The sequence below is a fragment of the Amborella trichopoda genome, chromosome 2 (genome assembly GCF_054954075.1).
Source record: "Amborella trichopoda isolate Santa Cruz 75 chromosome 2, AtrichopodaSantaCruz75HAP2 v2.0, whole genome shotgun sequence".
Taxonomy (NCBI): domain Eukaryota; kingdom Viridiplantae; phylum Streptophyta; class Magnoliopsida; order Amborellales; family Amborellaceae; genus Amborella; species Amborella trichopoda.
In genome coordinates, this window is record NC_142337.1 from 53,235,266 (window position 1) to 53,261,963 (window position 26,698).

Genomic DNA, 26,698 nt, shown 5'->3' on the forward strand with positions numbered 1-26,698 from the left:
CAGATCGCCCGATTCCAGATTGGATCGGCGATTTTTGTTGATGGTGTGATGATGCCTCTAATGATGCAAAAAAAACCCAGATCTCAATAAAAGAATCAAAAAGAAATGAAACCGTCTGATACCACTGATATTCGATCTGGTGTGGTATCACCGATACCCCAAATCGTCTGATTCCATATCGGATCGGCAATGTTTCAAAAAGTCATCTCAACCCATAACCCTCTCTTTCTCTTCTTCTTCTCACCAAAAACAAGCGCGTCCTTCTTTTTCCTTTTTCTTTTTTCTCGTTTTTTTTTTTTTTTTTTTGTTTGTTTGTAAGAAAACCCTAGCACATACGGGGGCCTCATATCTTAGCAATGACTTCCCCGTCAAGTCACTAATTAGTATACGCCTCTATTAATTTGGCTATGGACGTCGACGTCCCTCCCACATGAGATTTCATCGCTTAAAATTTAAACAAATATTTTAAAATAATTGTAAACATAGATTTTTTAGTTTCAAATTATTAACAAACAATTTAATACATTTAACAAGACTAAAATTTATTTTAAAACTAATAAAAATGAAGTCTAGGCTTTAAAAAGGATTATTCAATATCAATATTTTCAATTTTTCTTTCTTATTTTCTGTTGGATCTCCCTGAATAGGGCGATCTGCATCGGAATTGGTGGTATAAAATAGTCCAATTAGAGACCGATTCAGTACCCATACACTCTATTAAACATTGTGTGAAACTATATTAAAGAGTCTATTTGATATTTCAAACATAAAATACTTAAACTGCCTTATTACAATTTGCTTCATTTACCATAATATAGAAATAAAAGCTCCACAACTTGTCTGCAAATTCAGATTCAGTTCCTTGAAACCTAACCAGAAAAGGAAAAAAGTACATAAAAATTATTTTCCAATTGTCCTTCACTATGCCAAGGACAAGGATCTCAATGCTCCTGAGGGTAAGCTTCGATGATAAATTGGAGAGCTGGGAGTGAGACAATCTTGCGTATACCAAATCCTCCCTGACTTAATACATCTCTCCACTCTTTCTCTGTCCGTTCTTTTCCCCTGTCGAGAGTGTAACCATGACGAGGTCGAATGCCAACCTTGAATCGGCAAAGGAACTGGTGTCTTCCTCTGGTCGTAAAACTGCATCAACGATTATCAGCTTCCCGCCATTCTTAGGGATTGATTTCTTGCATTGCTTCAAGATCTTCACGCACTCCTCATCCTCCCAATCATGAAATATCCACTGCAATCGGAAGAAACAAGAAACCAATCAATCGGAAGAAACAAGAAATCAAGCAATACCGAAAACATGACCAAGCCATTGGGATTTTATGGGCTTGATTGGTTACAAGGTTAACGATTTCAACACCACATCCCATATTCGAATATGTGGCATTCCCGAACCCACAATTAAGAAAAAAATATTCTAGGCCCCGATCTAACTATGATACACTAGCCTTGAGAAAGGTACGGAGTACAAAGGGTTAAAACATTAGCTAAGGAAAATTGAGAAGCGTAATTTGATCATTTTGGTCCAAGGTTCAAAAAATTAACTCGGTCATGGTCCTCGGATACTTACTGAGACGAATTACACGACCAACTTCATGTCGTGTTAAAAAAAGAAAAGAAAATGGAGAATAACAAAATATAATAAAGTGTATATATAGAAAATACATATTCTTACCACAAATGCTTAAGTAGCGTCTTGGATAAAGGTTATTGCCCTCTTCAATAGGCTGAAACCCCATGGTCATACATGTACACTTTTAATAAAATTAGTCAGGGCTTATTTTTTATTTTTTAATAAAATAAAAGACATTCGAACTTATGACATGAGAAGGCTGAGGCGTGAATAATAGCCAAAAAGACTGCCACGCAGCTGTTTATAAAAGGCGATATATAAAATATATATAATTGGTATATCCTACTCGGACTCGCCCATAGGCTGAGTCCCTGTCTCATAGGCCGACTCTGAAAACAGTGTTTTGGTCATTGGAGTTTTTGTAAGGTTTATTGGTAAAAAAAAAAAAAAAAGAAAAAAATTGAGAAACTCCCTGCCCCACTATTTTTTAAAAAAACTTCAAATTATCATAAATTTCCTCTTGGATAGCAACGAGACTTCTCAAATTTTTGAAGAACTACAAATTTTCAGCACACCGTTTAATTTATTTTCAACACGCACTAAGAGAGAGGGGATCTGCATATACCTTCATTAAAACAGCATCTGCATGGGGTATGGAAACAAACATATCACCCCCAACGTGAACCACGCCAGGGTAGTCCTGTGCAGTCGACACAACATGGGGGAGGTCGAAATTGATGCCAGAGATATGCGGATGCGCCTTCACTATCTCACTCAATGTTGTTCCTGTTCCACCCCCGACATCAACCAACGTTGTCAAGCCTGAAAACCCTGACTCATACTCGGACAACAAAGCCTGGCGAATGACCCTAGAATTGCTAACCATGGCCTCGTTGAACAAGCCATTATATTCAGGATTCTCTGAGGCATACTCCCATAACCGACTCCCATAGGCATTCTTAAAAGCGTCCCTCTCCCCTTCCTTCACACACCGGCTCAGGCAATACCATGGCCTCATGGAGGTGGGGTGGCTCACCAACATCAACAGGGGTGCGAGACCTGAATCCTTGGCCCCCACTAACCACTTTGAGATGCGAGTGAGACCATAATAGGCCTCACCCTGCCTCACCTCTACACTAAACACATGCTTCCTAGTGAGGAAGCGCATGATTTGTGACAGCAATTGTGTCTGGAGGAGGTGACATGAGGGAAGCAACAATCTGTGTGAGTGTGACTGGCTCGCCATTGTTGGCTTTGATTAGGTCGGTTATGCCAAGCTCGACTGCACATCTTAGTACAAGGGAGTCGATGAAAGCCAGAGTGAGCTGCCAAAACTCAGCCTGGCCTTCAACTTCCTCATCTTGAATGTTCATCTTCTTTATGCTCTTGTATCCTTCTCTTCATCTATGTCTGTGTGTGTAGATATATATATATATAGGGATTTTGAGGCCCGCTGATTGGCATGCTTCTTGTAGTCACTTAAATGGCCGCAAAATTGAAATTATTGCATATGAAAGTTGGAGCATCATTTGCTTTTCACATTTACTTCATTGTTCAATTTGAGATTGAAATGTGGTGAAAACAAGAACGATTTGGTAAAACCTCAATGTTCAAAATCAAAAATCCGGACTTGGCCGGATCCTGAGTCAGTGTCATTCATATAGACTTGGTTGCGTCTATCAAGGACCCGGTCAAGTCCATCCAAGTTATAATACCAAAATGCTGGAGTCACCCTAGTTTTGTCAACCACCTACTTGGATTCGGCATGTTGTCAAGTTCGAGTATGGTGGGCGAGTGGGGTCTCCCTAGTTTTACTACATTGTTCAAAACTGATGCGGTCAAAACTTATGATTATATGATTGTAATAGTGGACTATTTTTTGAAAATTGTACATTTCTCTCCCTGTCAAAAGAAAATATATTTTATTTAGAGAAGCTATTATTCATGGTGTACCTAAGTCGATCACCTCCGATTGAGATACTATATTACTGAGTCAGTTTTGGAGAACACCGTGGTCAAAGTTAGGTACGATTCTACGGTTTAGCAATGCATATCATCCTAAAACCATAGAATTAAGGGGCACCTCCAAAATTCATCGAAAGATGAAATTTGGTTTCAAGAATTTCAATGATGCCCTGAAAAACTATTTCATATCTTGTTATAAAATTTAAAACTAAAAAATTAGTAGAGATAGAGCAAATCTACAAACACATAAAAATATTGAGAATAGACAATCTAGATAATATAGTACATGACGTACCGTTTTTAGTACTTTAAATTTTTTTCTTTGATTAACTTATGGTTTTTCACAACCAAAATAACCTTTTTCCTTCGATTGTTTATGCGTGTCTTTTTCTATAGTTTGACATCGTAAACTTGTATAAACTTTTTCTAAACTTATGTTTAAAAATATAGTGAAGTCCAAGTAGTTGGTAGAAGGCCTAGATGATGACGGGTTGTACCAAGTCTATTTAGAGTTGCGGGACAAAATACAACCAACCAAATAAAGATCGTTGTTTTTCCATAAGAGAAAGTCTCTGTCTTGATTCACTCATGGATCCCGACGAACTAAACCAGGAAGCACACCATTATGGCAAAGAGACTATATCCTTTTTAGACGGAGAAATCACTTTCACAACTTTATCTAATAGAACACAACAAAACAAAAATAAAGAAAGAGAGAAATGTCACAACTTTATTCTAGAGAAGAGAACAACACAAATATAAGAACATATCATCTCAGACGCAACCAGGTTCATCACCACTTGGCATTCAAAAATTATTTTGATGATTGAATAGACAATCTAGATAATATATTACAAGATGTATAATTTTTGGTACTTTAAAATCTTTTTCTTCCCACATCCGTATATCTCAAGATCGAAATGAACAATTAAAAGATATTTCACTACCAAAACAACTTTATTCGATGGATTTTTTAGGCATGTCTTTTAAAATCTTTTTTTTTTTCCCATGTCTGAACAACTGAAGAATGAGATGAACAATTAAAAGCTTTTTCACTATCAAAACAACCTCATTCGATGCATTTTTTAGACGCGTCTTTTTTTTTTTTACAGTTTGAAGTCGTAACCTTGTAGAAATTTTTATTAAAACTTTTTTTAAAAATCAGACCAGAAGTAATTGGGAAGAAGCTATGTTGATAACAAGTGGTGATGAATCTACTTAGAGTTGCAGGACGAAACACGCAACCAACCAAATAAAGATCATCAATTTGCCATAGGGGAAGCTCTCTGTCTTAATCACAATGAACTAAAACAGGAAGTGGCAAGAGGTTATCTCCTTTTTGGAGAGAGAAATAACTCTCACAACTTTATCGAATAGAACCAGCAAAACAAAAACAAACAGAGAAAGAACTGTCACAACTTTATTCTAGTGAAGAGAAATACAAGAACGTATCATCTCAAACGCCACCGACTTTTTCACCACATGGCATCAAGAAATTGTTTTGAGGTTTGGAGCTTGGCTCGGAATTACTCAAATTCAAATTTTATAAGAACGGCAATGAAAAGGATGATAAGTTCAAGAATAGTAATTTAGGTTTGTATTTCGTCCACAGCTTTTTTAATGGTTCCAAGGGCTAATAATGAATCTCGTTTTCTATTTTTTATTTTTATTTTAAAATGATATTAATCTGAATTTTGAATTTTAGGTTTATTTTTGTAAGATTGAATAAAATTAGAAAAAAAAATAGTTTGAATAAAATTATTGACCAAAACAAATATAAAGGTATTTTTGTCATTTTTATTTGAAATATTTTTAATCATTTTTATCTAATTATATTTACAAAAATACACTTATTAATTCAAGATTCCGATAAATGTATTACTTAAATAAATAAAATAAAATATGAGACTAATTTTTGGCCCTCGGACATGGCCATACGGGGATCTCAACCCTTAGAAGGGTGCTTGGGCACCCTACCACCCTTACACATGCACGGGATACTTTTCCTAATAATTAATAATTGTGTAATATATCAGTATTTTATGGTCATCTCGCTACATGATACATCACCTAAAAGTTTTATTAAAAATTTAAACTTTTCTTTTGAAATACTCATTTTGAATAATCGTTCACTAAATTTTAAACCTATAAAATTCTATAAGTGGTTCTTTAATGAATAGAACAATTACATAGTATACTCTTAATGGAGTACTTTAGGCACATACGAGTCACTCGAGTTTTGTCAGCCACCTACTTGGACTCGGCATGTTGCCAAGTTCAAGTATAGTGGGCGAGTGTGGGGTCTCCCTAGTTTTACAACATTGCTCAAAACTTATGCGGTCAAAACTAATGAATTTGTGTTTGCAATAATGGACCATTTTTTGAAAATTACACATTTCATTCCCTGTCAAAAGAAAATATATTTTTTTTAGAGAAGTTCTTTTTTGTGGTGTACCTAAGTCGATCACCTTTGATCGAGATACTAGATTACTGAGTCAATTTTGGAAAACACCATGGTCTAAGCTAGGTACGATTCTACAGTTCAGTAATGCATATCATCCTAAAACAATAGAATTAAGGCGCACTTCCAAAATTCATAGAAAGATGAAATTTGGTTTCGAGAATTTCAATGATGCCCTGAAAAACTACTTCACATCTAGTTATGAAATTTAAAATTCAAAAAGTGGTACATATTGAGCAAATCTACAAACACATAAAAATATTGAGAATAGACAATTTGGATAATGTATTACAAGACGTGCCCTTTTTGGTACTTTAAAATCTTTTTTTCCCCACATCCATACATCTCAAGGTCTAGATGATCGACTAATGGTTTTTCACCACCAAAACAACCATTTTCCTTGGATTGTTTATGCGTGTCTTTTTTCCATAGTTTGACATCGTAACCTTGTATAAACTATTTCTAAACTTATGTTTGTAAAATAAGGCGAACTCCAAGTAGTTGGGAGAAGGCCTAGATGATGACGGGTGGTACCAAATCAATTTAGAGTTCCGGGACGAAACACAACCAACCAAATAAAGATCGTCGTTTTTCCATAGGACAAAGTCTCTGTCTTGATCCATTCATGGATCACAACGAACTAAACCAGGAAGCACACCATTATGGCAAAGAGACTATATCCTTTTCAGACAGAGAAATAACTCTCACAACTTTATCTATTAGAACACAACAAAATAAAAATATGGAAAGAGAGAAATGTCACACCTTTATTCTAGCGCAGAGAACAACACAAATACAGGAACATATCATCTCTAATGCAACCAGGTTCGTCACCACGTGGCATTCAAAAATTATTTTGAGGATTGAAGCTCGATATGGAATGTAGAGACAATTGAAGATCTTGTATTTATTTTATATTATATTATGTATAGAAAGTCACTTATTGTAACTTATCTTGCTTCGCAAGGTAACTTGTGGTGCAAGTTATCTTTGCTGTATTTTATGTAAATATTGATAATAGACAATAGATATATGTTTTTCCTCTGCCTCTTTGAGTGTTTTACATGGTATTAGAGCAAGATTTCATTATTTTCCCGTTTCTATCTATTGTCCATTCCTATTTGTGAATGGTTCCTTGATCGGCCATCCTGTGGCTGTTGAATCAATCTCTTTCATTCCTTTCGGCCATCGTGGATCTCTCTCTCGAAACAAGATCGCAGTAAGCAATTTTCAATATCAGCAATCTCTGACGAATCTGGCCACTCCAATACTAATTTTTCTTTTCGAGAAGGTATTTCTCTAACTGAATTACTTTGCGGATTTTTTTTTTTCAATTTTTGTTTCAGAATTGGGTTGCTTCTTTGTGATCGCAGTTTTCCTTTAGTATTCACTGTCTCTAATATTGTTTTACCATATCTAATATTTTTGTCCCAACACGTTAATCTTTTGCTTCAAACCTTTTTAACTTCTTGCTTATGTTGCAAACTGCGTTATGCAAATTGCGCTTGCAAATTGGTTGTAACCGTCACCAGTATTCACCATCTCCAATAATTATCTTTGAACCTCTTCCTTTGTTGCTTGCAAATTGTTTTTCACCGTCGTCAGTGAAAGTTTTTTTTTTCATTGGCTGCTTCTTCAGATGGGGTTATGGGGTTCTCGCTCTTTTGTTTGAAGTCGTCATTCCATTGTCAAGGTTTTATTTTGATTCTAGGGTTTCGTTCGATTTTTCTTTTAACGCTGCATTTGTTGTTCGTTCTTCACGTGAGCATAAATCATCAAAGCCTTGGTCACCGTCTTACCTTTGCTTGTTACTTGACCTCTCTTAGATTACATTGAAAAGTTCCTCGCTCCATTGTCTCGGTCTTTCAAGATTTTGTTACAAAACAAAACTCGTGCATATGAGTTTTGATCACAAATCCAAGCTCTTGCTCACATCTGAGAGGGTGCTCATACAATTTGAACATGGCTTCTGAAAAAGGAGAAGTGCTGGCTATAAAAATTGATGCGTAAAAATATACCGATTGGAGCTTCCATTTTCAGCTTTTTGTTGAAGGAAAAGGTTTGTATGGATATATTGATGGAACTACAACTCAACCTGATCCACTCAATATTAAAGAAATCCAACAATGGAAAATCAACAATCCAAATATGGTTTCATGGATCCTCGGTTCTTTGGATATGGACATTGGAAGACCAATGAAAGGCTTCCGCATTGTAAAATAATTGAGGAAATATCTAGAAAATATCTATTAGCAATTAAATCTTGCAAAGTTATTCCGGACCGAATATGAGATGTTTATCTATGGAAAGAGGGAAAAAAACATCCAGGAATATTATGCTGGTTTTATGAACTTGTGGACAAAATATGAATCTATAAGTATAATGACTATCATCAGTGCTTCTTGCATTAGAAGCCTAAAGGAGATTAACGAAGACAAGAAGATGATGCAATTCCTAATAAAGTTGCGCATACAATATGGAATAATTCGAGCAAATATTTTGAATCGTGAAAATATTGCCCAATATGGATGTCATTTTGGGTGATTTATTTCGTGAGGAGACGAGAAATGCAACACATGTCACCATTGAGGGAAAGAAGGATATAGGGTCCGTCTTTGTGGCTCAACGAGCCAGGGAAAATCCACAACAAAAGAACCCATCATTGCTGCAATGTTATAATCGTAAAGAATATGGTCATATTTCCCATTGTAAGAAATATTTTTTGGATATTATTGCAAACGTCTAGGGCACATTATCACGGAGTGTTGAAATCGTCCTCAGTGAGGCAACAGGGCATCAGATACAAGGAAACCTTTTTACAAGGCATACCAAGCTGCTAATGATGCCCCCAATGCGGCAGGTTCCCAAACAACTGTTGTGCTAGATGATATTCAACAATTGATACAAAACTCTGTGTCTACGACTATCTCTTCAGCTTTCTCTCCTAAGGGCTTATTTTATATGAATTCTCACATATCCCTTAGTGTGAATCCCCTTTGGTTTATTGATTCGGATGCGTCTAATCATATGACTAAAGTGCACTCAAGTCCATGATCCACTAAACTGTACCAAGGTAATAATCAGATTCTCACAGCTAATGAAAAGAAACTGACTATTACTGATACTGATAATCTCTCACTCTGTGTTTCCTCTGGTGCACCTTTTTGTTTACCTAATGTTCTCTTTGTTCCTAAATTAACTATTAATCTAATCTCTGTCGCCAACTTATTGATGATAGTTACAATGTTCAATTTTTCTCGTGATGGTTGTGTAATACATACCTACGCACTAAGACAATGAAAGGGAAGGGGCATAGAATTGGTCATCTATTTGTCTCGGAGTTTGAAAAACCAAACCGTGATGCTTCTTTCTTTTCTCCATCGGATTTGAATTTTTCTATTTCTAATAAGCAACGGCATACGTGGCATCGGAGACTTCGTCATCTGAATGCAAATATATTAGATTATTTGTTTCTTTCTAGTTCGTTGCCCAATAAAGTACTTAATTTAAAATCTATCAATAAATCTTTCATTAGCTGTTCTTTAAATTAAAGCACTTGTATGCCTTTTCATAGTATAGTAGAAAAAGCAACTGCACATTTTCATCTTATTCATCGTGATGTATGGGGTCCTGCTCCAATTTTATCCAAAATGAAATATAAGTATTTTGTTTTGTTCATTGATGATTGTGCACGCTATACTTGAATATACTTTATGCGCCAAAAATCTAAAGTGTTTTACCATTTTAAAACTTTTTTATCAATAGTTGCAACCCAGTTTGGTACAAAAGTAAAAATCTTACGATCAGACTCTAGGGGAAATACTTATCATATGATTTTCAAAACCATTTTAAAACTAAGGGTATTCAATCACAGAAAACTTGTCCCTATACTCTACAACAGAATGGCGTAACTGAAAGGAAAATTCACCTTATCCAGAAGTTGTTATGACCCTTATGCATGACTCTCATATTTCTCAAAGTTTTCGGGTTAAAGCTGCATCAACAACTGTTTATCTCATAAAGCGCCTCCCTTCCTTAGTTTTGTAAAGAGAATCTCCATATTATTCATTATTTTATGTTTGTCCTGATTATCCTCTTTTGCATGTTTTTTGATGTGTTTGTTATGTTTACCTCCCTACACATGCAAGAACAAAATTTTATGTTCAAACTGCCACTTGTGCTTTTGTGGGTTATTGTCTAGACTAAAAGGGATTTCTATGTTATGATCCAGTAGCTCGTTGCATACGTATTTCTTATAATGTCGTCATGCTGCCGCTTGTATTACTATTTAATTGCCTAATCAACATGGTGTTCTGCTCCTTTCTTCTCATATGCCAACACCACTGATAACTCACCACAGCTTTTAGTGCATCAACAGTAGGCAAACAATACAAATCCATGCTTTCTGCATCTCACAAACCAAAGCGAGGTCAAACCTCCACCCCATTTGTGAGTGATTCTCTTCATTCCCTCTTTTCTTATAATCATGTTTCTTTTGACAACTCTACCCAGTTACGATGTTCTTTACATGTAACTTACCTACCTGAACGATATGGTTTTTCCCATGATGATTTTTACTTCTCTTTATAGAGGTGAGATTCTTTCCAAACACCTAAATCTTTGTTTACTTCCTAGATCAATATTTACCTCTTTCAATTCAGTTGATATTCCCTCCACCTACTAGCAAACCTTGACAATGTCTTACTGGAAAGAAGCTATGGATGCAGAAATTAGTGTTGCGCTGGAAAATAACACTTGGGATCTTATACCGAGCCTTCCTAATATATCTATTATTGGAAGTAAATAGGTTTTTTCTTTGAAACTTAAATGTAATGGAGGAATTGAGCAATATAAAGCACGACTAGTTACTCAATATTACAAATAGGAGTAGCATAGACTATTACAAAACATTTGCTCCAGTTGCTAAAATGACCACTATACGTATAGTAATTACCCTCTTAGCTATTCGTCATCGGATTATCTCTCAGATAAATGCAAAGAATACTTTTCTTCATGGACATTTAAAAGAGACAATATATATGCGACCTCCTCTCAAGTATTTCCATGACAAGTCTCTAGTCTGTCATTTGAAAAAAACCTTGTATGGTTTATAACAAGCTCCAAGAGCTTGGTTTGAACGATTTCAACAGGTCGTGCAGAATGCTGGGTTGAAACAATTTGTTCATGCCTATTCGCTATTTACCCACTATTGTTCTTCAAGGATAACAATCATTCTCCTATATGTTGATGATAACCTTGATAATAAACAACACTCAAAAGAGCTTCTCAGTCACTCATTTAAAATTAAAGATTTGTGTCCATTAACTTACTTTCATGGCCTAGAGATTCATTATTCTCCTAATGGATATCACCAAATATTGATTAAACTGGCCAACTTATCTGATGATAAACCAGTGGATACACCAATGGAATTGAATGTAAAATATAGAAAGGGTAATAGGGACAAACTTCTAGATCCCACTCTCTATAGACAACTATTTGACAATCTACTTTATCTCACTATGACCCGTCCAGATATATCCCATGCAGTACAGATCGTCAATCAATTTGTTGCAGATCCCCGTCGTATCCATCTCTCGGCTGTCGATTATGGCCCTATGGATCTCAACTATTGGAAGGGTGCGAGTCCTTATGGACTGGATACTTTTCCTAGTAATTATAGTGTAATAGGCCTCACCTTGCCTCGCCTCTACACGAAACATGCGCTTCCTAGTGAGGAAGCGCAACATTCGTGACAACAATTGTGTACCTGGAGGAGGTGAGGAAAGGGAAGCAACATTGTGTGTGAGTGTGAGTGCCTCGCCATTGCTTGATTATATTTATGCCAAGCTCGACTGCACATCTTAGTGCAAGGGAGTCGATGAAAGCCAGAGTGAGCTACCAAAACTCAGCCTGGCCTTCAACTTCCTCATCTTGAATGTTCATCTACTTTATGCTCTTGTATCCTTCTCTTTCTTTTTACATATATATAGGGATTTTGAGGTTCTTGCAGTCACTTAAATAGCCACAAGCTTGAAATTATTACACGTGAAAATTGAAGCATCATTTGCTTCTCTTATTTACTTCATCGCTCAATTTGAGATTGAAATGTGGTGAAAATAATAAAGTTTTGGTAATACCTCAATGTTCAAAACCAAGACTCGGGACTTGGTCGGATCCTGAGTCAATTTCATTCATACAGACTTGGTTGCGTCTATCAAGGACCCGACCAAGTCCATACAAGTTATAATACCAAAATGCTGGAGTCACTAGAGTTTTGTATGCCACCTACTTGGACTCGATATATTGCCAAGTACGAGTATGGTGGACAAGTTTGGGGTCACCCTAGTTTTACAACATTGCTCAAAACTTATGCGGTCAAAACAGATAATTTTGTGTTTGTAATAGTGGACCATTTTTGGAAAATGACACATTTCATTCCCTGTCAAAAGAAAATATATTTTTTTTAAAGAAGTTCCCCTTCATGGTGTATCTAAGTCGATCACCTCCGATCGAGATACTAGATTACCAAGTCATTTTTGGCGAACACCATGGTCAATGCTTGGTACGATTCTACGGTTCAGCAATGCATATCATCCTAAAACAATAGAATTACGGCGCACCTCCAAAATTCATAGAAAGATGAAATTTGGTTGCGAGAATTTCAATGAAGCCCTGAAAAACTATTTCACATCTAGTTTTGAAATTTAAAACTGAAAAAAGTGTACAGATCTAGAAAATCTACAAACACATAAAAATATTGAAAATAAACAATCTAGATAATATATTACAAAACGTACCATTTTTTGTACTTTAAAATCTTTTTTTTCCCCACATCCATACATCTCAAGGTTGAGATGATCAACTAATGGTTTTTCACCAGCAAAACAACCATTTTCCTGGAATTGTTTATGCGTGTCTTTTTTCTATAGTTTGATGTTGTAACCTTGTATAAACTTTTTCTAAACTTATGTTTAAAATTAAGGCAAATTCCAAATAGTTGGGAGAAAGCCTAGTTGATGATGGGTAGTACCAAGTTTATTTAGAGTTGCAGGATGAAACACAACCAACCATATAAATATCGTCGTTTTTCCATAAGAGAAAGTCTCTTTATTGATTCATTCATACATCACAACGAACTAAACCAGGAAGCACACCATTATGGCAAAGAGACTACATCCTTTTTAGACAGAGAAACAACTCTCACAACTTTATGTAATAGAACATAACAAAACAAAAATATGGAAAGAGAGAAATTTCACAACTTTATTCTAGAGAAAAGAACAACACAAATACACGAACATATCATCTCAGACGCAACCAGGTTCGTCACCACGTGGAATTCAAAAATTATTTTGAGGATTGAAGCTTAGTACGGAATGTAGAGACAATTGAAGATCTTGAATTTATTTTATATTATATCGTGTATAGAAAGTTACTTATTGTAGGCTAACTTCCGATGCAAGTTATCTCTGGTTATATTATATATGCATGTTGAAAATAGCCAATAGATATAGGTTTTCCCTTTGCCTCTTTGTGTGTTTTACATGGTATCAGAGCAAAGTTTCATTTGTGTACCGTTTCTATCTGTTGCTCATTCCTATGTATGAATGGTTCCTTGATCGGCCATCTTGTGTCTGTTGAATCAATCTCTTTCATTCCTTACGTCCATCTTAGATCTCTCTCTCGAAGCAAGATTGTAGTAAACAATTTTCAATATCAGCTATCTCTGACCAATCTTTCCCCTCCAGTACTAATTTTCCTTTTCGACAAGATACTTCTCTGGTCGAAGTTTCTTTATGGATTTTTTTTTTCAATTTTCATTTCAGATTTGGGTTGCTTCTTTGTGATCACATTGTACCTTTAGTACTCACCGTCTCTAACATTTTTTCACCGTCCCTGGTATTATTGTCCCAACACGTTAATCTCTTTCTTTAAACCTTTTTATCCTCTTGCTTCTGTTGCAAACTGTGTTTTGCAAAGTGTGTTTGCAAATTGGTTTTAACCGTCACCAGTATTCACCATCTCCAATAATTATCTTTGGACCTCTTTCGTTGTTGCAAATTGTTTTTCATCATCCCTAGTGACATTTTTTTTTTTTTATTGGTTGCTTCTTCAGTTGGGGTTTTGGGGTTCTCACTCTTTTTTTTGAAGTCGTCATTCCATTGTCAGGGTTCTATTTTGATTCTAGGGTTTCGTCCGATTTTTCTTTTAAAGCTCCATTTGTTGTTTGTTTTTCACGTGGGCATAAATCATCAAAGTCTCTGTCACCATCTTACATTTGCTTGTTACTTGACCTCCCTCAGATTACATTGAAAAGTTCCTTTGCTCCATTGTCTCAGTGTTTTTAGCTTTTGTTACAAAAAAAAAATCGCGCATCTGAGTTTTGATGACATATCCAAGCTCTTGCTCATGTCTGAGAGGGTGGTCATACAATTTGTACATGGCTTTTGAAAAAAGAGATGTGTTGGCTATCAAACTTGATGGGAAAAACTATCCCGATTGGAGCTTCCATATTTAGTTTTTTGTTGAAAGAAAAGGTTTGTGAGGATTTATTGATGGAACTAAATCTCAACTGGATCCATCCAATACTAAAGAAATCCAGAAATAGAAAATCAACAATGCAAATATTGTTTCATGGATCCTCGACTCTGTGGATATGGATATTGGAAGACCAATGAGAGGCTTCCACACTGTAAAAGAAATGTGGGAATATCTGGAAAACATTTATTAGCAATCAAATCTTGCAAGGCGATTCCGAATTGAGTATGATACGTTTACCTATGGAAAGAGGGAGAAAAGCAACCAAGAATATTATGCTAATATGAATCTATAGGTATAATGATAATCACCGGTGCTTGTTGCATTAGAAGCCTAAAGGAGATAAAAGAAGATACGAAGGTGATGCAAATCCTAATGAAGTTGCACCCAGAATATGAAATAATTCGAGCCAATTTTTTGAATCGTGAAACATTGCCCACTAAACCGTACCAAAGTAATAGTCAGATTCTTACAGCTAATTGGAAGAAACTAAGTATTACTTGTACAAATAATCTCTCACTCTATGTTTCCCTTGGTACACCTTTTTGTTTACCTAATGTTATCTTAGTTTTTCCTTGAATAAAATCATGTGTATGCCTTTTCCTACTAGAGTAGATAAAGCAACTGCACATATTCATCTTATTCATAGTGATGTATGTTCTCCCATCTAAAAACTTTTTTATCTATAGTTGCAACCCAGATTGGTATAAAAATAAAAATCTTACGATCAGACTTTGGAAGGAATACTTATCACATGATTTTCAAGAATATTTGAAAACTAAGGATATTAAATTACAAAAAACTTGTCCCTATACTCCACAACAGAATGACGTAGCTAAAAGGAAAATCCGTCATATCCTTCAAGTTGTTATGACCCTTACGCATGAGTTTCATATTCCCCATAGCTTTGGGGTTAAAGCTACATTAACAGTTGTTGATCTCATAAATCGCCTCCCCTCCTTAGTTTTGTATAGAGAATCTCCATATTATTCATTATTTCATGTTCAAATCTTAAGGAGCATTTTAAGCACTAGTGTTACATTTTTATAAGTCGTTTGGTGTGATATCTCAATAGGGGACCATGTACATCATATTAAATACCAAAGTCATATAAATGTATCACAAAAGTCTTCTTTTTTTTTTCTAATGATAATTAATGCCTTTATTGGAAAAGACATTAATGTCCTTCATTATTTTAACAATAAATTTTCTAAATTATCCAAAATTGCACCATATCAACAAAAATTTGAGTATGTCTTAGAAAATAATTAATCAAATTTAAATATATATTTTTTCAAATATTTATTTTAAAAGCTAAAAACTAAAAGTCTGAATTTTTGAAAATTTGAATCATTTTAAGAATAATTCCTTTTTCAGAGCATAAATTAAAATAATTGAATTATTTATTAAACAAAATTAAATTTAATTTATAAATGGTTTTAGTGATAATATATAAACTGCCAAGTGGTTCTTAGACCGCCTTGTGCTTAAGAAAGACCTTTGAAGGTATAGTTGAGTGGATTTAAATGTTTAAAATTAAAATCATAATTTGAATAATTCATTTTATGAGTTAAGAAGTTGATTGATAATTCTAATTAACTTAAAAATAAAACATTAATTAGAGACAAACTCTGGCAAGGCTATAATAAAAAGTTTCCATTTTTTAGCTTCTTTACAAGGCTAAGCCGCACCTCCAAAATTTTTAGAAATATGTAACTTTGGTGTCGGATATTTCAATGATGAGCTAAATAACTACTTCATATATAGTTATGAAATTTATAACTCAAAAAATGATGCAGATCAAACGGATCTACAAATATAAAAAAATCTTCAAAACGGACAATCTAGATAATATATTATAAGATGTATTATTTTTGGTACTTTAAAATCTTTTTTTACCCACATCTATATATCTCAAGGTTGAAATGAATGATTAAAAGATTTTTTTCTACCAAAACAACCTTATTCGTTGGATTTTTGAGGCACGTCTTGTAAAATCTTTTTTTTTCCCACATTCGTACATCTCAAGTTTGAGATGAACAATTAATAGGTTTTTCACTCTCAAAACAACCTTATTCGATGGATTTTTGAGTCGCATCTTTTTTCCAACAGTTTGAGGTCGTAACTTTGTATTAGTTTTTATTAAACTTTTGTTTAAAAATCAAAACAAAAGTAGTTGGGAAGAGGCTATGTTGATGACAAGTGGTACAGGAAAGAGGCTATGTTGATGACAGGTGGTACTGAATCTGTTTAGAGTTGCGGGACGAAACACCCAACGAACCAAATAAAAATCATCGATTTTCCATGGGGAAACTCTCTATCTTGATCACAATGAACTAAAACAAGAACTGGCAAAGAGACTATCTCCTATTCAGAGAGAGAAATAACTCTCACAACTTTATCAAATACAACACAGCAAAACAAAAACAAAGAGGGAAAGAACTGTCACAACTTTATTCCAGAGAAGAGAACAACATAAATACAAGAACGTATCATCTCAAACACCACCAAGTTCCTCACCATATGGCATTCAAGAAATTGTTTTGAGATTTGGGGCTTGGTTCGGAATTACTTAATTCAAATTTTATAAGAACGGCAATAAAAAGCTGATTAGGTCAAGAATAGTAATTAAGGTTTGTATTTCGTCCACAGCCTTTTTAATGGTTCCAAGGGCTAATAATGAATGTCGTTTTTTATTTTCTATTTTTATTTAAAAATGATATTCATCTGAAATTTGAATTTTAGTTTTATTTTTGTAAGATTGAATAAAATTAGTAAAAAAATATTTTGAATAAAAATTATTCACCAAAACAAATATAGAGGTAGTTTGATCATTTTTATTTAGTTATATTTATCAAATTACACTTATTAGTTGAAAATTCAGATAAATGTATTACTTAAATAACAAAATAAAATATGAGACTAATTTTCAAACCTCGGACATGGCCCTACGTGATCTCAACCCTTGGAAGGGTGCTTCTGCACCCTACCACCCTTCCACATACACGGGATACTTTTTCTAGTAATTAATAATAGTGTAACATATGGTCATCTCAACACATGATCCATCACCTAAAAGTTTTATTAAAAATTTAAAATTTTCAAATTTTTCTTTAAAAATACTCATTTTGAAAAATAGTTCACTAAATTTTAAACCTATAAAATTCTATAAGTAGTTTTTTTAATGAATAGAACAATTACATAGTATACTCTTAATGGAGAACTTTACGCACATTTTATGAGTCTTTAGGTGTGATGCTTCAATATGCCTCCCCTATAGGTGTCATCCATCTGGTGCCTCCGCAATTTGTGTCATCTACATTAGCTACATCTAATATTGTCAATTTGCTATATCTGAAATTCACCCTTTAAAACTCGACCAAAAAACCTTTCTAAAAAAAGGTGCAGTTGGCATACGGATTCATTTGTAAGAGTGTAAAAGTAAGGTGTACCTTCAAATTTTATCATGGTATATAATTTTGATGTAAAATGTTTTTAGGATTATCTCAAAATCTATTTTTATATCTAATTATAAAATTTCAAATTTTAAAAATGATTAAAATCAAGTAGATCTATAAACGTATGAAAACCTTGAAAATGGACAGTGCATATAATATGTTGTAAAATGCACTATTTCTGAGACTTAAAATCTTTTTATTTTTCATGTTCATACATCTCGATGTTGAGATGATCAATTAAAAGGCTTTCCAACATTAAAACCACCTTTTCCGATGGATTTTTGAGGTACATCCGTAATTCTACATTATAACGTTACAACCTTATATAAACTTTTTCCTAAAGAGAGAAAGAAGTGTGTGGGGGTGAAGAAGAAGAAGGCACGCGCGCGAAAGAAAGGAGCGTGTCGGCGTGAGAGAAGGAAGTGCGCGGGCCTTAAGAAAAAGGGTTGAAAATAGAGAGCCAGTTTCAAGAGGAGAAAATTTGGGGTTGTCACTGTAAAACCCTACCGCCACCATCGGGGCTCATCTTGAGCCATTTTGTCTATATTTCTTCGCGGCTGCAGTGAATCAAAGAAAGGGATCGACTGTAGGTGGTTTTATGGTAGGAAGTTATTTGTTAGAGCATTTATTGAGATTATATGAGGTAACTCTGCATAACCCCAATCCTGTAATTTTTTCTCTTGATAGTGAATACATCATTGCTGTCTTGCCTGTAGACGTAGCTCATCTTGGATGAACCATGTATATGTGCATGTCCCTCTCTATTTTCATTTGTGTTGTGCTTTGATGATTTCTCATATTGCTTGTTTTATTGTTTCTATATTTTTCCCAATTATATTGTACTTGTTATTGCACCTTAGGTACTTTATTTAAGTGGTGAAAGTGAGATTTGAGATATCCCAATTTGTTGTACGGGAAGATTGGGTTTTCTAGATTTATCAACAAGTGGTATCAGAGCTCAAGGAATTAGTGTAGTATTTTGGGAGAAAATGGCACCTCATAAGTTTAAGGTGAAGAAGTTTAATAGGAAAGATAATTTTGAAATTTAGAAATTAAAAATGCAACATTTATTTGTACATCAAGGGCAACAGAAAGCATTACTTGAAAGGGATAAGAAACCGGTAAATATGACCGATGATGATTGGGTTGAACTCGATATGAAAGCACGGACCACTATTCGCTTATGTTTAACGAATGAAATTTTGTTTAATATTGTTGGTGAAAAGAAGGCAAAAGATTTGTGGGAAAAATTGTAAAGTTTGTATCAAACAAAATCTCTCACAAACCGAATTTTCTTGAAAAGAAAATTGTATGCCTTGATAATGAAAGAAGGTGCAAATGTGTCACAGCATTTGAATGAGTTTAATAACCTCATTTGTCAACTTGAGAGTATTGGTGTGAGAATGGATGATGAAGATAAAGCGGTCACCTTGCTTTATTCATTAACCTTGTTACTACATTGAGTTGTAGTAAAGAGGATTCTCTTTATTTGGACTCGATGTGTAGTGCCCTACTTGCCGATGAACTTCGAAAGAAAGCATCTTTGGGAAGTTCGATAGAATCGAATAGTGTGGCAAGAGGTCGATCGAATGAACGGGGTAATTCAACAAGGAACTATTCAAAAAGTAATTCAAGATTTCAATCAAAATCTAGAGGGCCCAATAACAAGAATGTGTGTTGGCATTGTGGGAAGCCCAGTCATATAAAGAAGAATTGTTTTAAGAGAAATGGAGTAAATTCTTCCAAAGCTCCTAATGCGAAAAGTAAAAGCCAAGTGAATCCAAGAATGAAGAAAATCAAATTAAAGAGTCTACATCCGGGTTCATTGAAGATGAAGTATTGATGGTGACAAATAATTCTATATTCTATCAAAACTGGTTACATGATAGTGGAGCCACCCATCGTATGTGCCCACAAAGATCATGGTTTGACTCATATGAGTCATGTGAAGGAGGATCGGTATCCATGGGAAATAATTCCACTAACAAGCTAGTTGGAATGGGTTCAGTTCACCAAAGATGTTTGATGGGTCTATTCAGGCAATTAAGGATGTTAGGAATGTGTCGGAACTAAAAAAGCACTTGATTTTCCTCTCTTCGCTAGATTCAGAAGGTTATAAGTTCACCGGCCAATGTGAAGTAATCAAAGTATCAAAAGGAGCTCTAATTGTGATGACAGGAGTTCTAGTTGGGAGCTTGTACAATTTATTGGGAAGCACAATAACAAATAATGAAGTAAATTCTGTGGTTAAATGTGAGAAAATTCCATATCGCCTATGACATAGAAAATTGGGGCATATGAGTAATAAGGGTATAGAGGTCTTGATGAAAAGAAATTTTATTCCTACACATAAAGTTGATGGATCTGAATTTTGTAAGCATTGTGTCTATAGGAATCAACATAGACAACCATTCAAGACCGGGAAACATACAAGCCAGCACAAGCTTGATTATATTCACTCGCATGTATGGGTCCCTTCACAAACTACATCTTATGGATGCGCATTATATTTTGTTTCATTTGTTGATGACTTCTCAAGAAATGTATGGATCAAAACTCTCAAATCCAAAAGTGATGTGTTTTGTGCATTTAAGAATTTTAAAGCCGAAGTGGAAAAAACTATGGGGCATCACATCAAAGTTCTTTGAAATGATAGTGGAGAGTTTGTATCAAAGGAGTTCGAAAAATTTTACAAGGCCGAGGGAAATACGAGCATTACACAAATGCCTACAATCCTAAACAAAATGGTGTAGCTGAGAGGACGAATCGCACTTTGATGGAGCGTGCAAGATGTATGTTACGTAATGACGGCTTAGAATAAGAATTATAGGCGAAATTTGTATCAATGGCTTGTTATCTTATCAACCAATCACCTTCGATAGCATTAAGAAGTAAAACTCCTAATGAGGTATGGTATGGAACTTCAAGTGACTACTCCGATTTAAAAAAAATTTGTTGTGATGCATATGCACTTATTCCAAGTTGCCAAATAACCAAGTTGGATCCAAGGTCAAAGAAGTGCATCTTTGTGGGTTATATCAAAGGTGTGAAGGGGTACCGGTTATGGGATCCAAGTATTTGAAAAATAATTACTCGTCGTGATGTTCATTTTGATGAATCTACGGTATTGGTAAAAAGGATGATGATAAAGGACAATAGTCAAGAAGTGCAACAAGTGAGCTAAGAATTTCAAAGCAATATCGAAATACTTCCACCAAGTACAACTATGCCTTATGAGAATATACTCATTGATCATAGTGAAGAGCATGAAGAGCTAGTAAGTCAAGATGTAGAACCACATGGCCATCATGATGAAGTTGTGCCTTTGGCACAAGGGCGCTCTATTAGATGGTAGAAATTCAATTGGTTGTAAATGGGTATTCAAGATAAAGAAGAGGCTTAATGGCAAGCTTGAAAGATATAGGCCAAGATTGGTAGGAAAAGGTTTTTCGAAAGAAGAAGGGATTGACTTTGATGAAATTTTTGCACTGGTTGCCAAGTTGGTCTCAATTCGCTTGGTGTTTGGTTTAGTTGTTATGCATGATTTAGACTTGAGCAAATGGATGTGAAGACAGTTTTTTGCATAAAAAGCTTGAAGAGTAAGTGTACATGCAACACCCAGAAGGCTTCATACAGAAGGGCAAAAAAGGACTTGTGTGCAAATTGAAGAAGTCCTTGTATGGGCTCAAGTAAGCATCAAGACAATGGTATAGAATATTTGATATGTTCATGGTGAGCCTTGGGTACACAAGAAATAAGTATGACCATTGCATCTATTTAAAGTTTTTTTATGATGGTACATACTTGATTTTAGTATTATATATAGATGACATGCTTTTGGTGTGCAAAGATAAGGTAAAAATTGATGAGCTCAAGCCTTCTTTCAGTAAAAGATTTGAGATTAAGGATCTAGGGCCGGCTAGGCAAATCCTTGGGATTGAAATTAAAAGGGATAAACAAAATGGAATTTTGTCAATATCTCGAAAGGGTTACATAAAAAGGGTGCTTGAAAATTTTGGCATGAAAGATGCAAACCTGGTGAAGACACCCTTAGCGCCTCATTTCAATTTGTCTTCAATGCAAAGTCCGAAAATAGAGGAAAAAAGAAGAAACATGGCTAAGGTTCTTTATACAAATGCGATTGGAAGTTGAATGTTTGTCATGATATGTACAAGACCGGATATCGCGCATGCGGTTGGTGTTCTAAGGCGGTTTATGGAAAACCCCGAAAGGTTCATTGGGAAGCAACAAAATGGATACTTCGGTACTTAAGAGGTACAACTAGTTATGCAATCATATTTAGCAAGGACCCACTTCCATTATAAGGTTTTATGGATGCAATTTTGCCGGTGATCTTGATAGAGGTAGGTCGACTACCGCATTTGTTTTTCGATTTGCAAATGGATTGGTAAGTTGGATGTCAAGGCTCCAAGACACGGTAGCATTGCCAATTACTGAAGCCGAGTACATGGCGGCAACGGAGGCATCAAAAGAAGTTGTGTGGCTTCAAGGGTTGATAGGTGAAATGGGCACTATGTCTAAGCCCATGGAACTATTTTGTCACAATATGAGTGATATACCTTTGGCCAAGAACTCGGTTCCCCACAAGAGGTCAAGGCACATATTGGCTCAATATCACTATATCCCGCAAGTTGTTGAAGATGAACGAGCTCGATTGGTCAAGATCAAGACCGAAGACAACCTTGCGGATATGCTTATAAAAACCATCCAAGTAGAGAAGTTAGAATGGAGCCTAACTTCTCTAGATTTCAAGAAAGAAAGGAAGTGATGGATTGGTAAGGCAAGGGTGTGATTTTGCATCAAGGTGGAGATTATTGGAGCGTGATGCCAAATCACCCCCATGTGGCATTTCCCCTCTTCAACAAGGGCTTTTTCATCTTTGTGGATGGAGCCCCTTAAAAGAGGTTATAAAAAGAGATAGAGGCTCGCAAGCGTGAAGAAGAAGGAAGCGCGGGCGCGAGAGAAAGGAGCGCGTGGGCTCAAGAGAAGGAAGTGCACGGGCGTAAGAAAAAGGGATATAAACAGGAGTGAAAACAGAAAGCGAGTTTCGAGAAAAATTGGGGGCGTCACTGTGAAACCCTAGCGCCACCATCGGGGTTCATCTTGAGCCATTTTGTCGGCATTTCTTCGTGGCTACAGTGAATCGAAAAAAGGGATCGACTGTAGGTAGTTTTATGGTAGGAAGTTATTTGTTTGAGCATTTCTTGATATTGTATGACGCAACCCTGCATAACCCCAATCCTGTAACTTTTCATCTTGATAGTGAATACACTATTGTCGTCTTGCCCATGGACGTAACCCATCTTGGGTGAACTACGTATATGTGTTGTCCCTTTCTATTTTCATTTGTGTTGTGCATTGATGATTTCCCATATTGCTTGTTTTATTGTTTCTATATTTTTCCTAGTTATATTGCACTTGTTATTGCATCTTGGGCATTTTATTTGAGTGGTGAAAGTGGGATTTGAGATATCCCAATTTGTTGTGTAGGAAGATTGGATTTTCCTGATTTCTCAACATTGCACTCATCTTTACGATGGATGCTATACACTTTTTGGACCGCATATATAGAAATGCGGTCCAACCCTCGTGAAGCAATTTTCCTTATATTATTCCCAAAGAATAAGGAGCGTGTATTACAACTATGTTGCCTTATATTATTCCCAAAGAATATTGATGTTGATTATGGTCCTCGTGCTAAAGAAAGCTGTTGGAATAGTTGTGCTTAGGCTTGAGTGGTTAGCAATTGGTGTCGAGCAACAATACATCTCCTTAGGATTCCTTACTTAATCAACAAAATTTATGAAACAAGTTCAATCGAGCAACAATACATCTCCCTAGGATTCCTTAATCAACAAAATTTATGAAACAAGTTCAATCGAGCAACAATACATCTCCCTAGGATTCCTTATTTAATCAACAAAATTTATGAAACAAGTTCAAACATTGTCATTTTTAAGCCTTCTTTCATTTCTACACAACAATTTTCATCAAAAACTAAAAATCAACAAGACAAAGTTGAAACCAAAATGACAAATCTGAGATTCCTCTCCCATTTTTTCACCGAACTCTTAAAAACTTCATCGCAAATTGTTCCTCTCCTTGATCTAAACAAAGTTTCAAATCAAACCCAAAATCTCTAAGATGAAAATTCGTTTTTTTCTCCATTTCTCTCACCCATCCACCATATTCTCTTATGTTTATTTGTACATTTTCTCTCAAGAAGACAACTCTTTGGATCTTTTTAAACTAATATCCACCTCTTGTTTTTTGGATCTTTGCTCCTATTAGATGCATTCAAAAGATGGAAAATAGAATTTTTTTTCAATTTTTTCAACTTTATCTTTTAATCTACTTTAAATCTATGTTTGATGAATTTTTACAGTATTTAAAACTTGGGTGCAGTTGGCCTGTAGAGGTAAGGTTCACCTTCAAATTTTATCATGGTATATAATATTGATGTAAAATGTTTTTAAGATTATCTCAAAATCTATTTTTATATCTAATTATAAAAGTTTAAAATTTAAAAATGGTTAAAATCAAGTAGATCTATAAACATATGAAAATCTTGAAAATAGACGGTGTAGATATTAAGTTGTAAAATGCACTATTTTTTAGACTTAAAATCTTTTTATTTTTCATGGTCATACATCTCGATGTCGAGATGATCAATTAAAGGGTTTTTCAATATTAAAACTACCTTTTCCGATGGATTTTTGAGGTGCATCTGTAGTTCTACATTATATGGTTGCATCCATATATAAACCTTTTCCTTAAAACTTTAAATAGTTTTTTTTAAAAAAATTGTTTGAAGTTTCATTTTCAAAATTTAAATAGATTGCAAAATTCATGTTTTCAATTTTTAAATTTCAAACTTTAAATAGATTTCATTGCTTAAAATTTAAGCACATATTTTAAAACAATTGTAAACATAGATTTTTTAGTTTCGAATGATTTACAATCAATTTAATAAGTTTTGAAAGATTAAAATTTCTTAAATTTTACAAGATTAAATTTTAATTTAACATTGAGCAAAAAGAAATCTATGATTTAAAAAGGATTTCAATTTAAATGTTTTCAATTTTTTCTTTCTTTCTTATTGTATTAGAACTCCATGAATTGGTGATCTGCATCGGATTTGGTGTTCTAATTCTAAAATGATCCAATGACAGAACGATTCAGACCCAAACACTGTATTACACATTGTATAAAACTATAATAGAGAGACATATTTCAAACATAGTGTACGTAACTGCCTCACTATAATTTGCTTCATTTAACATAATATATTGAAAAGAATAAATGTTGTACGGCTTGTCTGGGATTTTAGATTCAGTTCCTTAAAACCTAACCAAAAAAGGAAAAAAACACAAAATATTTTCCAATTGTCCTTCAATATGCCGAGGACAAGGATTTTACTACTCCAGAGGGTAAGCCTCGATGATAGATTGGAGAGCTCGGAGTGATACAATCCTGCATATACCAAATCCTCCTTGACTCAATACATCCCTCCACTCTTCCTCCGTCCTTTCTTTGCCCCCTGTCGAGAGGGAAACCATGAGGAGGTCGAATGCCAACCTTGAATTGGCAAAGGAACTGGTGTCTTTCTCTGGTCGTAAAACTGCATCAACGATTATCAGCTTCCCGCCATTTTTAGGGATTGATTTCTTGCATTGTTTTCAAGATCTTTATGCAATCCTCATCCTCCCAATCATGCAATATCCACTGCAATCGGAAAACACAATAAACCCATCAATACCGAGAACATGACCAGGCTATTGGGATTTCATGGGCTTCATTAGTTACAAGGATAACGATTTCAACACCACATCCCATGTTTGAATTTGTGGCCTTCCCGAACCCAAAAACAAACAAAGAATCTAGGCTCGGGTCTAACTATGATGGCTAGCCTTGGAGAAAGATATGGAGTAGAAAGGGTTAAAACATGGGAAAATTACATATACCCCTAAATTTGTTGAAAAATTTGGATAACCCAATCACCCCTTTTGAACAAATTAGGATATTTCAAATCCTACTAGATGTAGTGAGCACTACACCACAATGATTTCAACACTCAAATAACATGTCCAAGATGCAATAACAAGTTTAATATAATGGGAAAAAGTATAAAAATAATAAAATAAGCAATATAAAAAATCATCACAGAACAACACAAATGAAAATAGAGAGAGACATGCACATATACGTGGTTCACAAAAGATGGGCTACATCCACGAGCAAGACGGCAAAGATATATTCACTATCAAGAGAAAAAATTTACAAGATTGGGATTATGTAGAGTTATCACATACAATCTCAAAAAAAGCTCAAACAAAAGAACGGCTTACCACAAAACCACCTACAATGGACTCTTTTCTTTAACTCACCGATGCCGTGAAGAAATGCCGAAAAAACAGCCCAAGATGAGCCTCAAATGATGGTGATAGGGTTTTGTTGCAAAACCCCCCATTTCCAACCGCAAGCTTCTCTCGGGGCAAGTTCCTATCTCCCTCACTCACCCATGTTTTTTTATCTAAAAAGACCCATTTATGGACCTCCACTAAAAAAACATATTTTAGTGACAAAAATACCCTTTAACATGAAAAAAAATACCATAGGGGGTGGATTTTTACATCACATCCCAACCAAATTGAACTTGGTAGA

At 35.0% G+C, this 26,698-nt stretch overlaps 1 long non-coding RNA gene and 1 other non-coding gene across 4 annotated transcripts in view; one reads left to right on the plus strand and one right to left on the minus strand.

Annotated features, from left to right (window-relative positions):
- Positions 1-717: 717 nt before the first annotated feature.
- LOC18424968 ((R,S)-reticuline 7-O-methyltransferase) lies at positions 718-2,993 on the minus strand. Its single transcript, XR_016050659.1, has 2 exons — positions 2,214-2,993; positions 718-1,249 (listed from the first exon to the last, which is right to left on the minus strand). It is a non-coding gene; the product is annotated as a (R,S)-reticuline 7-O-methyltransferase (transcript).
- A 3,764-nt stretch (positions 2,994-6,757) lies between these two features.
- The window catches only part of LOC148783343 (uncharacterized), a 28,008-nt gene continuing 8,067 nt past the window's right edge, over positions 6,758-26,698 (plus strand). Inside the window, exons 1-2 of one of the 3 annotated variants that reach the window (XR_016050661.1) lie at positions 6,758-7,305; positions 7,841-9,249. This is a non-coding gene — a long non-coding RNA (uncharacterized LOC148783343). Of the gene's footprint in view, positions 7,306-7,840; positions 9,250-11,549; positions 12,031-26,698 lie in introns of those variants that run through there. The other 2 variants (XR_016050663.1, XR_016050662.1) reach the window with 2 other exon arrangements.